The sequence below is a fragment of the Leucopleurus acutus genome, assembly GCF_964270905.1.
Source record: "Leucopleurus acutus genome assembly, chromosome: 1".
NCBI classification, from domain to species: Eukaryota; Metazoa; Chordata; class Mammalia; order Artiodactyla; family Delphinidae; genus Leucopleurus; species Leucopleurus acutus.
In genome coordinates, this window is record NC_139142.1 from 99766072 (window position 1) to 99784146 (window position 18075).

An 18075-nucleotide genomic window follows, 5' to 3' on the forward strand; every position below is an offset into this window, starting at 1 on the left:
TCCTGTTCATTTTCCACAGAAATTGCAAACTGGGCCAAACAGGAGGTTAAAGGCACTGACTCTCCAAGTGGGGAGAGTGTTAGTAAAGCGTCTGGAATGTTGCACCCGAGTAGCAGGGGACGAAAACTGAGACACATTTGAACACGTTTTCCGATCACATGGTGGATGTAACTCTGGGTTCCACATGCATGTTTTAGCTGAAAGAAGAATCCCTTATACATGGAGAGTTGAGACCCATGGAATGGGTACCATGCAATATGACTTCAAAGGGTCTGCATTTGCTCACCGAACCTCACCAATCCTATCACTGCTGCGTTTATGCCGCTGTACACACGCTTGATTCTCTTTCGGAGACATATAAAACCATAGGTTTTAAAATTCTTACTAGTCAGGTATATTGTTAGGCGTTTAATATGGGGTGTTGAGTCCACTTCGTTGAGCAAGGAGTAGCTCTTGTCTATTACATATTTGGCTTATGGAATGGTATCTGTGCTAATTTCAATCTCTTGTTGTATGCAGCACCCCAACTCACCTTTCCCCTTAAGCAAGCATAAGTTGGTTTTCTACATTTGACACTCTGTTCTGTTTAGTAATTTAGGTCCTGTGTAGCCAAGTTTACATTCCGTGTAGTAGTGATATCTTATGATGTTTCTTTTTCTGTGTGACTTATTTCACTTAGAATCATCGTACCTGAATCCACTCATTATGCTGCTATGTGCCTGATGACATAGATTTCATTGCTGAGTGATATTGCATTGTACGTAAGTACCACAACTTCTTTATCCATTTTTCGCTTTCTGTGATATTGAACTTGTACGGTGAACAAGGTTCTTGTAAACAGAGCCGTCCCAAACTTTGGGATGGCTGTGTTTTTTTGATTTTAATTTCCCTAAGCTATAGGACCATAAGTGGAAGTGCCCTAGGCTCTGTTGCTTTGTTTTTTGGATTTTTCAGGAAACACCATACACTTCTCCAGAGTGGCTGCTGGTAATTTACATCCCAGCCACCAGCATAACAAGGCTCCCAGTTCTCCATGGCCTGTCCTGCCTTTCTGGATTTTACACTTTTTTCAGATGGTCCTTTTGACCAGGGGGCAGTGAGACTTCATTGTAGTGCAGATTTCCTTTGCAAGCTTGCTTGGTTGGCCAAAAAGTGCGTATGCGTTTTTTCCTGAATATATCCAGGAAAAACCGCATACGCCCTTTTTGGCCAAGTGCATCATTGTGGACGTTTTGCCTCTTTTCCTATGCTTTACATGCAATTCCAGTCTACCTCCTGAAATTGGTTTCCTGCAATTCTGCCCCGCTTTCAACTCCTCTTGGCAGCCTTACTTCAATATATTTTTGGAAGATAGCTGTCATTTATAACTCTGCAGGTTTGTGAATTACAGTGCCCCTGAGCTCCTTTCTTCAACTCGCTTTCTTGTGAGCTGGCCGCAACACCGCAGGATTGCTTCAGGCCCTAGTTTGGTTCCGGCACGGCATGCTGAGCCTTTGGTTAATTCCTCTTCCTGGTGGGAAATGAGAGTTAAATTTGCCCGTCCAGACACCTCCACCTAGTCTCTCATTGGTTCTCCCTATTCCTGTTCATTTTCCACAGAAATTGCAAACTGGGCCAAACAGGAGGTTAAAGGCACTGACTCTCCAAGTGGGGAGAGTGTTAGTAAAGCGTCTGGAATGTTGCACCCGAGTAGCAGGGGACGAAAACTGAGACACATTTGAACACGTTTTCCGATCACACGGTGGATCATACTCTGGGTTCAACATGTATGTTTTAGCTGAAAGAAGAATCCCTTAAACATGGAGAGTTGAGACCCATGGAATGGGTACCATGCAATATGACTTCAAAGGGTCTGCATTTGCTCACCGAACCTCACCAATCCTATCACTGCTGCGTTTATGCCGCTGTACACACGCTTGATTCTCTTTCGGAGACATATATATCCATAGGTTTTAAGATTCTTACTAGTCAGGTATATTGTTAGGCGATTAATATGGGGTGTTGAGTCCACTTCGTTGAGCAAGGAGTAGCTCTTGTCTATTACATATTTGGCTTATGGAATGGTATCTGTGTTAATTTCAATCTCTTGTTGTATGCAGCACCCCAACTCACCTTTCCCCTTAAGCAAGCATAAGTTGGTTTTCTACATTTCACACCCTGTTCTGTTTTGTAATTCAGTTCCTGTGTAGCCAAGTTTACATTACGTGTAGTAGTGATATCTTATGATGTTTCTTTTTCTGTGTGACTTATTTCACTTAGAATCATCGTACCTGAATCCACTCATTATGCTGCTATGGGCCTGATGACATAGATTTCATTGCTGAGTGATATTGCATTGTACGTAAGTACCACAACTTCTTTATCCATTTTTCGCTTTCTGTGATATTGAACTTGTACGGTAAACGAGGTTCTTGTAAACAGAGCCGTCCCAAACTTTGGGGTGGCTGTGTCTTTTTGATTTTAATTTCCCTAAGCTATAGGACCATAAGTGGAAGTGCCCTAGGCTCTGTTGCCTTGTTTTTTGGATGTTTCAGGAAACACCATACACTTCTCCAGAGTGGCTGCTGACAATTTACATCCCGCCCATCAGCATAACAAGGCTCCCAGTTCTCCATGGCCTGTCCTGCCTTTCTGGATTTTACACTTTTTTCAGATGGCCCTTTTGACCGGGGGGCAGTGAGACTTCATTGTAGTGCAGATTTCCTTTGCAAGCTTGCTTGGTTGGCCAAAAAGGGCGTATGCGTTTTTTCCTGAATATATTCAGGAAAAAACGCATACGCCCTTTTTGGCCAAGTGCATCATTGTGGACGTTCTGCCTCTTTTCCTATGCTTTACATGCAATTCCAGTCTACCTCCTGAAATCGGTTTCCTGCAATTCTGCCCCGCTTTCAACTCCTCTTGGCAGCCTTACTTCAATATATTTTTGGAAGATAGCTGTCATTTATAACTCTGCAGGTTTGTGAATTACAGTGCCCCTGAGCTCCTTTCTTCAACTCGCTTTCTTGTGAGCTGGCCGCAACACCGCAGGATTGCTTCAGGCCCTAGTTTGGTTCCGGCACGGCATGCTGAGCCTTTGGTTAATTCTTCTTCCTGGTGGGAAATGAGAGTTAAATTTGCCCGTCCAGACACCTCCACCTAGTCTCTCATTGGTTCTCCCTATTCCTGTTCATTTTCCACAGAAATTGCAAACTGGGCCAAACAGGAGGTTAAAGGCACTGACTCTCCAAGTGGGGAGAGTGTTAGTAAAGCGTCTGGAATGTTGCACCCGAGTAGCAGGGGACGAAAACTGAGACACATTTGAACACGTTTTCCGATCACATGGTGGATGTAACTCTGGGTTCCACATGCATGTTTTAGCTGAAAGAAGAATCCCTTATACATGGAGAGTTGAGACCCATGGAATGGGTACCATGCAATATGACTTCAAAGGGTCTGCATTTGCTCACCGAACCTCACCAATCCTATCACTGCTGCGTTTATGCCGCTGTACACACGCTTGATTCTCTTTCGGAGACATATAAAACCATAGGTTTTAAAATTCTTACTAGTCAGGTATATTGTTAGGCGTTTAATATGGGGTGTTGAGTCCACTTCGTTGAGCAAGGAGTAGCTCTTGTCTATTACATATTTGGCTTATGGAATGGTATCTGTGCTAATTTCAATCTCTTGTTGTATGCAGCACCCCAACTCACCTTTCCCCTTAAGCAAGCATAAGTTGGTTTTCTACATTTGACACTCTGTTCTGTTTAGTAATTTAGGTCCTGTGTAGCCAAGTTTACATTCCGTGTAGTAGTGATATCTTATGATGTTTCTTTTTCTGTGTGACTTATTTCACTTAGAATCATCGTACCTGAATCCACTCATTATGCTGCTATGTGCCTGATGACATAGATTTCATTGCTGAGTGATATTGCATTGTACGTAAGTACCACAACTTCTTTATCCATTTTTCGCTTTCTGTGATATTGAACTTGTACGGTGAACAAGGTTCTTGTAAACAGAGCCGTCCCAAACTTTGGGATGGCTGTGTTTTTTTGATTTTAATTTCCCTAAGCTATAGGACCATAAGTGGAAGTGCCCTAGGCTCTGTTGCTTTGTTTTTTGGATTTTTCAGGAAACACCATACACTTCTCCAGAGTGGCTGCTGGTAATTTACATCCCAGCCACCAGCATAACAAGGCTCCCAGTTCTCCATGGCCTGTCCTGCCTTTCTGGATTTTACACTTTTTTCAGATGGTCCTTTTGACCAGGGGGCAGTGAGACTTCATTGTAGTGCAGATTTCCTTTGCAAGCTTGCTTGGTTGGCCAAAAAGTGCGTATGCGTTTTTTCCTGAATATATCCAGGAAAAACCGCATACGCCCTTTTTGGCCAAGTGCATCATTGTGGACGTTTTGCCTCTTTTCCTATGCTTTACATGCAATTCCAGTCTACCTCCTGAAATTGGTTTCCTGCAATTCTGCCCCGCTTTCAACTCCTCTTGGCAGCCTTACTTCAATATATTTTTGGAAGATAGCTGTCATTTATAACTCTGCAGGTTTGTGAATTACAGTGCCCCTGAGCTCCTTTCTTCAACTCGCTTTCTTGTGAGCTGGCCGCAACACCGCAGGATTGCTTCAGGCCCTAGTTTGGTTCCGGCACGGCATGCTGAGCCTTTGGTTAATTCCTCTTCCTGGTGGGAAATGAGAGTTAAATTTGCCCGTCCAGACACCTCCACCTAGTCTCTCATTGGTTCTCCCTATTCCTGTTCATTTTCCACAGAAATTGCAAACTGGGCCAAACAGGAGGTTAAAGGCACTGACTCTCCAAGTGGGGAGAGTGTTAGTAAAGCGTCTGGAATGTTGCACCCGAGTAGCAGGGGACGAAAACTGAGACACATTTGAACACGTTTTCCGATCACACGGTGGATCATACTCTGGGTTCAACATGTATGTTTTAGCTGAAAGAAGAATCCCTTAAACATGGAGAGTTGAGACCCATGGAATGGGTACCATGCAATATGACTTCAAAGGGTCTGCATTTGCTCACCGAACCTCACCAATCCTATCACTGCTGCGTTTATGCCGCTGTACACACGCTTGATTCTCTTTCGGAGACATATATATCCATAGGTTTTAAGATTCTTACTAGTCAGGTATATTGTTAGGCGATTAATATGGGGTGTTGAGTCCACTTCGTTGAGCAAGGAGTAGCTCTTGTCTATTACATATTTGGCTTATGGAATGGTATCTGTGTTAATTTCAATCTCTTGTTGTATGCAGCACCCCAACTCACCTTTCCCCTTAAGCAAGCATAAGTTGGTTTTCTACATTTCACACCCTGTTCTGTTTTGTAATTCAGTTCCTGTGTAGCCAAGTTTACATTACGTGTAGTAGTGATATCTTATGATGTTTCTTTTTCTGTGTGACTTATTTCACTTAGAATCATCGTACCTGAATCCACTCATTATGCTGCTATGGGCCTGATGACATAGATTTCATTGCTGAGTGATATTGCATTGTACGTAAGTACCACAACTTCTTTATCCATTTATCGCTTTCTGTGATATTGAACTTGTACTGTAAACGAGTTTCTTGTAAACAGAGCCGTCCCAAACTTTGGGGTGGCTGTGTCTTTTTGATTTTAATTTCCCTAAGCTATAGGACCATAAGTGGAAGTGCCCTAGGCTCTGTTGCTTTGTTTTTTGGATGTTTCAGGAAACACCATACACTTCTCCAGAGTGGCTGCTGGCAATTTACATCCCACCCATCAGCATAACAAGGCTCCTAGTTCTCCTTGGCCTTTCCTGCCTTTCTGGATTTTACAATTTTTTCAGATAGCCCTTTTGACCGGGGGGCAGTGAGACTTCATTGTAGTGCAGATTTCCTTTGCAAGCTTGCTTGGTTGGCCAAAAAGGGCGTATGCGTTTTTTCCTGAATATATTCAGGAAAAAACGCATACGCCCTTTTTGGCCAAGTGCATCATTGTGGACGTTCTGCCTCTTTTCCTATGCTTTACATGCAATTCCAGTGTACCTCCTGAAATCGGTTTCCTGCAATTCTGCCCCGCTTTCAACTCCTCTTGGCTGCCTTACTTCAATATATTTTTGGAAGATAGCTGTCATTTATAACTCTGCAGGTTTGTGAATTACAGTGCCCCTGAGCTCCTTTCTTCAACTCGCTTTCTTGTGAGCTGGCCACAACACCGCAGGATTGCTTCAGGCCCTAGTTTGTTTCTGGCACGGCATGCTGAGCCTTTGGTTAATTCCTCTTCCTGGTGGGAAATGAGAGTTAAATTTGCCCGTCCAGACACCTCCAGCTAGTCTCTCATTGGTTCTCCCAATTCCTGTTCATTTTCCACAGAAATTGCAAACTGGGCCAAACAGGAGTTTAAAGGCACTGACTCTCCAAGAGGGGAGAGTGTTAGTAAAGCATCTGGAATGTTGCACCCGAGTACCAGGGGACGTAAACTGAGACACATTTGAACACGTTTTCCGATCACACGGTGGATCATACTCTGGGTTCCACATGCATGTTTCAGCTGAAGGAAGAATCCCTTAAACATGGAGAGTTGAGACCCATGGAATGGGTACCATGCAATATGACTTCAAAGGGTCTGCATTTGCTCACCGAACCTCACCAATCCTATCACTGCTGCGTTTATGCCGCTGTACACACGCTTGATTCTCTTTCGGAGACATATAAATCCATAGTTTTTAAGATTCTTACTAGTCAGGTATATTGTTAGGCGTTTAATATGGGGTGTTGAGTCCACTTCGTTGAGCAAGGTGTAGCACTTGTCTATTATATATTTGGCTTATGGAACGGTATCTGTGCTAATTTCAATCTCTTGTTGTATGCAGCACCCCAACTCACCTTTCCCCTTAAGCAAGCATAAATTGGTTTTCTACATTTGACACTCTGTTCTGTTTAGTAATTTAGTTCCTGTGTAACCAAGTTTACATTCCGTGTAGTAGTGATATCTTATGATGTTTCTTTTTCTGTGTGACTTATTTTTTTATTTTTTTTATTTTTTTATTTTTATTTTTTTTGCGGTACGTGGGCCTCTCACTTTTGTGGTCTTTCCCATTGCGGAGCACAGGCTCCGGACGCGCAGGCTCAGCGGCCATGGCTCACAGGCCCAGCCGCTCCGCGGCATGTGGGATCTTCCGGGAGCCGGGCACGAACCCATGTCCTCTGCATCGGCAGGCGGACTCTCAACCACTGCGCCACCAGGTAAGCCCTGTGTGACTTATTTCACTTAGAATCATCGTACCTGAATCCACTCATTATGCTGCTACGGGTCTGATGACATAGATTTCATTGCTGAGTGATATTGCATTGTACGTAAGTACCACAACTTCTTTATCCATTTTTCACTTACTGTGATATTGAACTTGTACCGTAAACGAGGTTCTTGTAAACAGAGCCATCCCAAACTTTGGGGTGGCTGTGTCTTTTTGATTTTAATTTCCCTAAGCTATAGGACCATAAGTGGAAGTGCCCTAGGCTCTGTTGCTTTGTTTTTTGGATGTTTCAGGAAACACCATACACTTCTCCATAGTGGCTGCTGGCAATTTACATCCCGCCCATCAGCATAACAAGGCTCCCAGTTCTCCATGGCCTGTCCTGCCTTTCTGGATTTTACACTTTTTTCAGATAGCCCTTTTGACCGGGGGGCAGTGAGACTTCATTGTAGTGCAGATTTCCTTTGCAAGCTTGCTTGGTTGGCCAAAAAGGGCGTATGCGTTTTTTCCTGAATATATTCAGGAAAAAACGCATACGCCCTTTTTGGCCAAGTGCATCATTGTGGACGTTCTGCCTCTTTTCCTATGCTTTACATGCAATTCCAGTCTACCTCCTGAAATCGGTTTCCTGCAATTCTGCCCCGCATTCAACTCCTCTTGGCAGCCTTCCTTCAATATATTTTTGGAAGATAGCTGTCATTTAAACTCTGCAGGTTTGTGAATCACAGTGACCCTGAGCTCCTTTCTTCAACTCGCTTTCTTGTGAGCTGGCCGCAACACCGCAAGATTGCTTCAGGCCCTAGTTTGTTTCCGGCACGGCATGCTGAGCCTTTGGTTAATTCCTCTTCCTGGTGGGAAATGAGAGTTAAATTTGCCCGTCCAGACACCTCCACCTAGTCTCTCATTGGTTCTCCCTATTCCTGTTCATTTTCCACAGAAATTGCAAACTGGGCCAAACAAGAGGTTAAAGGCACTGACTCTCCAAGTGGGGAGAGTGTTAGTAAAGCGTCTGGAATGTTGCACCCGAGTAGCAGGGGACGAAAACTGAGACACATTTGAACACGTTTTCCGATCACACGGTGGATCATACTCTGGGTTCCACATGCATGTTTTAGCTGAAGGAAGAATCCCTTAAACCTGGAGAGTTGAGACCCATGGAATGGATACCATGCAATATGACTTCAAAGTGTCTGCATTTGCTCACCGAACCTCACCAATCCTATCGCTGCTGCGTTTATGCCGCTGTACACACGCTTGATTCTCTTTCGGAGACATATAAATCTATAGGTTTTAAGATTCTTACTAGTCAGGTATATTGTTAGGCGTTTAATATGGGGTGTTGAGTCCACTTCGTTCAGCAAGGAGTAGCTCTTGTCTATTGCATATTTGGCTTATGGAAAGGTATCTGTGCTAATTTCAATCTCTTGTTGTATGCAGCACCCCAACTCACCTTTCCACTTAAGCAAGCATAAATTGGTTTTCTACATTTGACACTCTTTTCTGTTTAGTAATTTAGTTCCTGTGTAGCCAAGTTTACATTCCGTGTAGTAGTGATATCTTATGATGTTTCTTTTTCTGTGTGACTTATTTCACTTAGAATCATCGTACCTGAATCCACTCATTATGCTGCTATGTGCCTGATGACATAGATTTCATTGCTGAGTGATATTGCATTGTACGTAAGTACCACAATTTCTTTATCCATTTTTCGCTTTCTGTGATATTGAACTTGTATGTTGAACAAGGTTCTTGTAAACAGAGCCGTCCCAAACTTTGGGATGGCTGTGTCTTTTTGATTTTAATTTCCCTAAGCTATAGGACCATAAGTGGAAGTGCCCTAGGCTCTGTTGCTTTGTTTTTTGGATGTTTCAGGAAACACCATACACTTCTCCAGAGTGGCTGCTGGTAATTTACATCCCACCCATCAGCATAACAAGGCTCCCAGTTCTCCATGGCCTGTCCTGCCTTTCTGGATTTTACACTTTTTTCAGATGGCCCTTGTGACCAGGGGTCAGTGAGACTTCATTGTAGTGCAGATTTCCTTTGCAAGCTTGCTTGGTTGGCCAAAAAGTGCGTATGCGTTTTTTCCTGAATATATCCAGGAAAAAACGCATACGCCCTTTTTGGCCAAGTGCATCATTGTGGACGTTCTGCCTCTTTTCCTATGCTTTACATGCAATTCCAGTCTACCTCCTGAAATCGGTTTCCTGCAATTCTGCCCCGCTTTCAACTCCTCTTGGCTGCCTTACTTCAATATATTTTTGGAAGATAGCTGTCATTTTAACTCTGCAGGTTTGTGAATTACAGTGCCCCTGAGCTCCTTTCTTCAACTCGCTTTCTTGTGAGCTGGCCGCAACACCGCAGGATTGCTTCAGGCCCTAGTTTGTTTCCGGCACGGCATGCTGAGCCTTTGGTTAATTCCTCTTCCTGGTGGGAAATGAGAGTTAAATTTGCCCGTCCAGACACCTCCACCTAGTCTCTCATTGGTTCTCCCTATTCCTGTTCATTTTCCACAGAAATTGCAAACTGGGCCAAACAGGAGGTTAAAGGCACTGACTCTCCAAGTGGGGAGAGTGTTAGTAAAGCGTCTGGAATGCTGCACCCGAGTAGCAGGGGACGAAAACTGAGACACATTTGAACACGTTTTCCGATCACGCGGTGGATCATACTCTGGGTTCCACATGCATGTTTTAGCTGAAGGAAGAATCCCTTAAACATGGAGAGTTGAGACCCATGGAATGGGTACCATGCAATATGACTTCAAAGGGTCTGCATTTGCTCACCGAACCTCACCAATCCTATCACTGCTGCGTTTATGCCGCTGTACACACGCTTGATTGTCTTTCGGAGACATATAAATCCATAATTTTTAAGATTCTTACTAGTCAGGTATATTGTTAGGCGTTTAATATGGGTTGTTGAGTCCACTTCGTTGAGCAAGGAGTAGCACTTGTCTATTATATATTTGGCTTATGGAACGGTATCTGTGCTAATTTCAATCTCTTGTTGTATGCAGCACCCCAACTCACCTTTCCCCTTAAGCAAGCATAAATTGGTTTTCTACATTTGACACTCTGTTCTGTTTAGTAATTTAGTTCCTGTGTAACCAAGTTTACATCCGTGTAGTAGTGATATCTTATGATGTTTCTTTTTCTGTGTGACTTATTTTTTTATTTTTTTAATTTTTTTATTTTTATTTTTTTTTTGCGGTACGTGGGCCTCTCACTGTTGTGGTCTTTCCCATTGCAGAGCCCAGGCTCCGGACACGCAGGCTCAGCGGCCATGGCTCACAGGCCCAGCCGCTCCGCGGCATGTGGGATCTTCCCGGAGCGGGGCACGAACCCATGTCCTCTGCATCGGCAGGCGGACTCTCAACCACTGCGCCACCAGGTAAGCCCTGTGTGACTTATTTCACTTAGAATCATCGTACCTGAATCCACTCATTGTGCTGCTACAGGCCTGATGACATAGATTTCATTGCTGAGTGATATTGCATTGTACGTAAGTACCACAACTTCTTTATCCATTTTTCGCTTTCTGTGATATTGAACTTGTACCGTAAACGAGGTTCTTGTAAACAGAGCCGTCCCAAACTTGGGGAGGCTGTGTCTTTTTGATTTTAATTTCCCTAAGCTATAGGACCATAAGTGGAAGTGCCCTAGGCTCTGTTGCTTTGTTTTCTGGATGTTTCAGGAAACACCATACACTTCTCCAGAGTGGCTGCTGGCAATTTACATCCCGCCCATCAGCATAACAAGGCTCCCAGTTCTCCATGGCCTGTCCTGCCTTTCTGGATTTTACACTTTTTTCAGATGGCCCTTTTGACCGGGGGGCAGTGAGACTTCATTGTAGTGCAGATTTCCTTTGCAAGCTTGCTTGGTTGGCCAAAAAGGGCGTATGCGTTTTTTCCTGAATATATTCAGGAAAAAACGCATACGCCCTTTTTGGCCAAGTGCATCATTGTGGACGTTCTGCCTCTTTTCCTATGCTTTACATGCAATTCCCGTCTACCTCCTGAAATCGGTTTCCTGCAATTCTGCCCCGCCTTCAAGTCCTCTTGGCAGCCTTACTTCAATATATTTTTGGACGATAGCTGTCATTTATAACTCTGCAGGTTTGTGAATTACAGTGCCCCTGAGCTCCTTTCTTCAACTCGCTTTCTTGTGAGCTGGCCGCAACACCGCAGGATTGCTTCAGGCCCTAGTGTGGTTCCGGCATGGCACGCTGAGCCTTTGGTTAATTCCTCTTCCTGGTGGGAAATGACAGTTAAATTTGACCGTCAAGACACCCCCAGCTAGTCTCTCATTGGTTCTCCCTATTCCTGTACATTTTCCGCAGTAATTGCAAACTGGGCCAAACAGGAGGTTAAAGGCACTGACTCTCCAAGTGGGGAGAGTGTTAGTAAAGCATCTGGAATGTTGCATCCGAGTTCCACGGGACGATAACTGAGACACATTTGAACACGTTTCCCGATCACACGGTGGATCATACTCTGGGTTCCACATGCATGTTTTAGCTGAAGGAAGAATCCCTTAAACCTGGAGAGTTGAGACCCATGGAATGGGTACCATGCAATATGACTTCAAAGGGTCTGCATTTGCTCACCGAACTTCACCAATCCTATCACTGCTGCGTTTATGCTGCCGTACACACGCTTGATTCTCTTTCGGAGACATATAAATCGGTAGGTTTTAATATTCTTACTAGTCAGGTATATTATTAGGCATTTATTATGGGGTGTTGAGTCCACTGCGTTGAGCAAGGAGTAGCTCTTGTCTATTACATATTTGGCTTATGGAACGGTATCTGTGCTAATTTCAATCTCTGGTTTTATGCAGCACCCCAACACACCTTTCCCATTAAGCAAGCATAAGTTGGTTTTCTACATTTGACACCCTGTTCTGTTTTGTAATTCAATTCCTGTGTAGCCAAGTTTACATTCCGTGTAGTAGTGATATCTTATGATGTTTCTTTTTCTGTGTGACTTATTTCACTTAGAATCATCGTACCTGCATCCACTCATTATGCTGCTACGGGCCTGATGACATAGATTTCATTGCTGAGTGATATTGCATTGTACGTAAGTACCACAACTTCTTTATCCATTTTTCGCTTTCTGTGATATTGAACTTGTACCGTAAACGAGGTTCTTGTAAACAGAGCCGTCCCAAACTTTGGGGTGGCTGTGTCTTTTTGATTTTAATTTCCCTAAGCTATAGGACCATAAGTGGAAGTGCCCTAGGCTCTGTTGCTTTGTTTTTTAGATGTTTCAGGAAACACCATACACTTCTCCAGAGTGGCTGTTGGCAATTTACATCCCGCCCACCAGCATAACAAGGCTCCCAGTTCTCCATGGCCTGTCCTGCCTTTCTGGATTTTACACTTTTTTCAGATGGCCCTTTTGACCGGGGGGCAGTGAGACTTCATTGTAGTGCAGATTTCCTTTGCAAGCTTGCTTGGTTGGCCAAAAAGGGCGTATGCGTTTTTTCCTGAATATATTCAGGAAAAAACGCATACGCCCTTTTTGGCCAAGTGCATCATTGTGCACGTTCTGCCTCTTTTCCTATGCTTTACATGCAATTCCCGTCTACCTCCTGAAATCGGTTTCCTGCAATTCTGCCCCGCTTTCAAGTCCTCTTGGCAGCCTTACTTCAATATATTTTTGGACGATAGCTGTCATTTATAACTCTGCAGGTTTGTGAATTACAGTGCCCCTGAGCTCCTTTCTTCAACTCGCTTTCTTGTGAGCTGGCCGCAACACTGCAGGATTGCTTCAGGCCATAGTGTAGTTCCGGCACGGCACGCTGAGCCTTTGGTTAATTCCTCTTCCTGGTGGGAAATGATAGTTAAATTTGCCCGTCCACACACCTCCAGCTAGTCTCTCATTGGTTCTCCCTATTCCTGTACAGTTTCTGCAGAAATTGCAAACTGGGCCAAACAGGAGTTTAAAGACACTGACTCTCCACGTGGGGAGAGTGTTAGTAAAGCGTCTTGAATGTTGCACCCGAGTACCAGGGGACGAAAACTGAGACACATTTGAACACGTTTCCTGATCACACGGTGGATCATACTCTGGGTTCCACATGCATGTTTTATCTGAAGGAAGAATCCCTTAAACCAGGAGAGTTGAGACCCATGGAATGGGTACCATGCACTATGACTTCAAAGGGTCTGCATTTGCTCACCGAACCTCACCAATCCTATCACTGCTGCGTTTATGCCGCCGTACACACGCTTGATTCTCTTTCGGAGACATATAAATCCATAGGTTTTAAGATTATTTCTAGTCAGGTATATTCTTAGGCTTTTAATATGGCGTGTTGAGTCCACTGCGTTGAGCAAGGAGTAGCTCTTGTTTATTACATATTTGGCTTATGGAACGGTATCTGTGCTAATTTCAATCTCTGGTTTCATGCAGCACCCCAACTCACCTTTCCCCTCAAGCAAGCATAAGTTGGTTTTCTACATTTGAGACCCTGTTCTGTTTTGTAATTCAGTTCTTGTGTAGCCAAGTTTACCTTCCGTGTAGTAGTGATATCTTATGGTGTTTCTTTTTCTGTGTGACTTATTTCACTTAGAATCATCATACCTGAATCCACTCATTATGCTGCTACGGGCCTGATGACATAGATTTCATTGCTGAGTGATATTGCATTGTACGTAAGTACCACAACTTCTTTATCCATTTTTTGCTTTCTGTGATATTGAACTTGTACCGTAAACGAGGTTCTTGTAAACAGAGCCGTCCCAAACTTTGGGGTGGCTGTGTCTTTTTGATTTTAATTTCCCTAAGCTATAGGACCATAAGTGGAAGTGCCCTAGGCTCTGTTGGTTTGTTTTTTGGATGTTTCAGGAAACACCATACACTTCTCCAGAGTGGCTGTTGGCAATTTACATCCCGCCCATCAGCATAACAAGGCTCCCAGTTCTCCATGGCCTGTCCTGCCTTTCTGGATTTTACACTTTTTTCAGATGGCCCTTTTGACCGGGGGGCAGTGAGACTTCATTGTAGTACAGATTTCCTTTGCAAGCTTGCTTGGTTGGCCAAAAAGGGCGTATGCGTTTTTTCCTGAATATATTCAGGAAAAAACGCATACGCCCTTTTTGGCCAAGTGCATCATTGTGGACGTTCTGCCTCTTTTCCTATGCTTTACATGCAATTCCTGTCTACCTCCTGAAATCGGTTTCCTGGAATTCTGCCCCGTTTTCAAGTCCTCTTGGCAGCCTTACTTCAATATATTTTTGGACGATAGCTGTCATTTATAACTCTGCACGTTTGTGAATTACAGTGCCCCTGAGCTCCTTTCTTCAACTCGCTTTCTTGTGAGCTGGCCGCAACACCGCAGGATTGCTTCAGGCCCTAGTGTAGTTCTGGCACGGCACGCTGAGCCTTTGGTTAATTCCTCTTCCTGGTGGGAAATGAGAGTTAAATTTGCCCGTCCAGACACCTCAAGCTAGTCTCTCTTTCGTTCTCCCTATTCCTGTTCATTTTCCACAGAAATTACAAACTGGGCCAAACAGGAGGTTAAAGGCACTGACTCTCCAAGTGGGGAGAGTCTTAGTAAAGCATCTGGAATGTTGCACCCGAGTACCAGGGACGAAAACGAGACACATTTGAACACGTTTCCCGATCACACGGTGGATCATACTCTGGGTTCCACATGCATGTTTTAGCTGAAGGAAGAATCCCTTAAACCTGGAGAGTTGAGACCCATGGAATGGGTACCATGCAATATGACTTCAAAGGGTCTGCATTTGCTCACCGAACCTCACCAATCTTATCACTGCTGCGTTTATGTCGCTGTACACACGCTTGATTCTCTTTCGGAGACATATAAATCCGTAGGTTTTAAGATTATTTCTAGTCAGGTATATTCTTAGGCGTTTAATATGGGGTGTTGAGTCCACTTCGTTCAGCAAGGAATAGCTCTTGTCTATTGCATATTTGGCTTATGGAACGGTATCAGTGCTAATTTCAATCTCTGGTTTCATGCAGCACCCCAGCTCACCTTTCCCCTTAACCAAGCATAAGTTGGTTTTCTACATTTGACACCCTGTTCTGTTTTGTAATTCAGTTCCTGTGTAGCCAAGTTTACATTCCGTGTAGTAGTGATATCTTATGATGTTTCTTTTTCTGTGTGACTTATTTCACTTAGACTCATCATACCTGAATCCACTCATTATGCTGCTACGGGCCTGATGACATAGATTTCATTGCTGAGTGATATTGCATTGTACGTAAGTACCACAACTTCTTTATCCATTTTTTGCTTTCTGTGATATTGAACTTGTACCGTAAACGAGGTTCTTGTAAACAGAGCCGTCCCAAACTTTGGGGTGGCTGTGTCTTTTTGATTTTAATTTCCCTAAGCTATAGGACCATAAGTGGAAGTGCCCTAGGCTCTGTTGCTTTGTTTTTTAGATGTTTCAGGAAACACCATACACTTCTCCAGAGTGGCTGTTGGCAATTTACATCCCGTCCACCAGCATAACAAGGCTCCCAGTTCTCCATGGCCTGTCCTGCCTTTCTAGATTTTACACTTTTTTCAGATGGCCCTTTTGACTGGGGGGCAGTGAGACTTCATTGTAGTGCAGATATCCTTTGCAAGCTTGCTTGGTTGGCCAAAAAGGGCGTATACGTTTTTTCCTGAATATATTCAGGAAAAAACGCATACGCCCTTTTTGGCCAAGTGCATCATTGTGGACGTTCTGCCTCTTTTCTATGCTTTACATGCAATTCCAGTGTACCTCCTGAAATCGATTTCCTGCAATTCTGCCCCGCTTTCAAGTCCTCTTGGCAGCCTTACTTCAATATATTTTTGGACGATAGCTGTCATTTATAACTCTGCAGGTTTGTGAATTACAGTGCCCCTGAGCTCCTTTCTTCAACTCGCTTTCTTGTGAGCTGGCCGCAACACCGCAGGATTGCTTCAGGCCCTAGTGTAGTTCCGGCACGGCACGCTGAGCCTTTGGTTAATTCCTCTTCCTGGTGGGAAATGAGAGTTAAATTTGCCCGTCCAGACACCTCAAGCTAGTCTCTCTTTCGTTCTCCCTATTCCTGTTCATTTTCCACAGAAATTACAAACTGGGCCAAACAGGAGGTTAAAGGCACTGACTCTCCAAGTGGGGAGAGTGTTAGTAAAGCATCTGGAATGTTGCACCCGAGTACCAGGGACGAAAACGAGACACATTTGAACACGTTTCCCGATCACACGGTGGATCATACTCTGGGTTCCACATGCATGTTTTAGCTGAAGGAAGAATCCCTTAAACCTGGAGAGTTGAGACCCATGGAATGGGTACCATGCAATATGACTTCAAAGGGTCTGCATTTGCTCACCGAACCTCACCAATCCTATCACTGCTGCGTTTATTCCGCTGTACACACGCTTGATTCTCTTTCGGAGACATATAAATCCGTAGGTTTTAAGATTATTTCTAGTCAGGTATATTCTTAGGCGTTTAATATGGGGTGTTGAGTCCACTTCGTTCAGCAAGGAGTAGCTCTTGTCTATTGCATATTTGGCTTATGGAACGGTATCTGTGCTAATTTCAATCTCTGGTTTCATGCAGCACCCCAACTCACCTTTCTCCTTAAGCAAGCATAAGTTGGTTTTCTACATTTGACACCCTGTCCTGTTTTGTAATTCAGTTCCTGTGTAGCCAAGTTTACATTCCGTGTAGTAGTGATATCTTATGATGTTTCTTTTTCTGTGTGACTTATTTCACTTAGACTCATCATACCTGCATCCACTCATTATCCTGCTACGGGCCTGATGACATAGATTTCATTGCTGAGTGATATTGCATTGTACGTAAGTACCACAACTTCTTTATCCATTTTTTGCTTTCTGTGATATTGAACTTGTACCGTAAACAAGGTTCTTGTAAACAGAGCCGTCCCAAACTTTGGGGTGGCTGTGTCTTTTTGATTTTAATGTCCCTAAGCTATAGGACCATAAGTGGAAGTGCCCTAGGCTCTGTTGCTTTGCTTTTTGGATGTTTCAGGAAACACCATACACTTCTCCAGAGTGGCTGTTGGCAATTTACATCCCGCCCACCAGCATAACAAGGCTCCCAGTTCTCCATGGCCTGTCCTGCCTTTCTGGATTTTACACTTTTTTCAGATGGCCCTTTTGACCGGGGGGCAGTGAGACTTCATTGTAGTGCAGATTTCCTTTGCAAGCTTGCTTGGTTGGCCAAAAAGGGCGTATGCGTTTTTTCCTGAATATATTCAGGAAAAAACGCATACGCCCTTTTTGGCCAAGTGCATCATTGTGGACGTTCTGCCTCTTTCCCTATGCTTTACATGCAATTCCCGTCTACCTCCTGAAATCGGTTTCCTGCAATTCTGCCCCGCTTGCAAGTCCTCTTGGCAGCCTTACTTCAATATATTTTTGGACGATAGCTGTCATTTATAACTCTGCAGGTTTGTGAATTACAGTGCCCCTGAGCTCCTTTCTTCAACTCGCTTTCTTGTGAGCTGGCCGCAACACCGCAGGATTGCTTCAGGCCCTAGTGTGGTTCCGGCACGGCATGCTGAGCCTTTGGTTAATTCCTCTTTCTGATGGGAAATGAGAGTTAAATTTGCCCGTCCAGACACCTCCAGCTAGTTTCTCATTGGTTCTCCCTATTCCTGTACATTTTCCGCAGAAATTGCAAACTGGGCCATACAGGAGGTTAAAGGCACTGACTCTCCAAGTGGGGAGAGTGTTAGTAAAGCGTCTGGAGTGTTGCACCCGAGTACCAGGGGACGAAAACTGAGAAATATTTGAACACGTTTCCTGATCACACGGTGGATCATACTCTGTGTTCCACATGCATGTTTTAGCTGAAGGAAGAATCCCTTAAA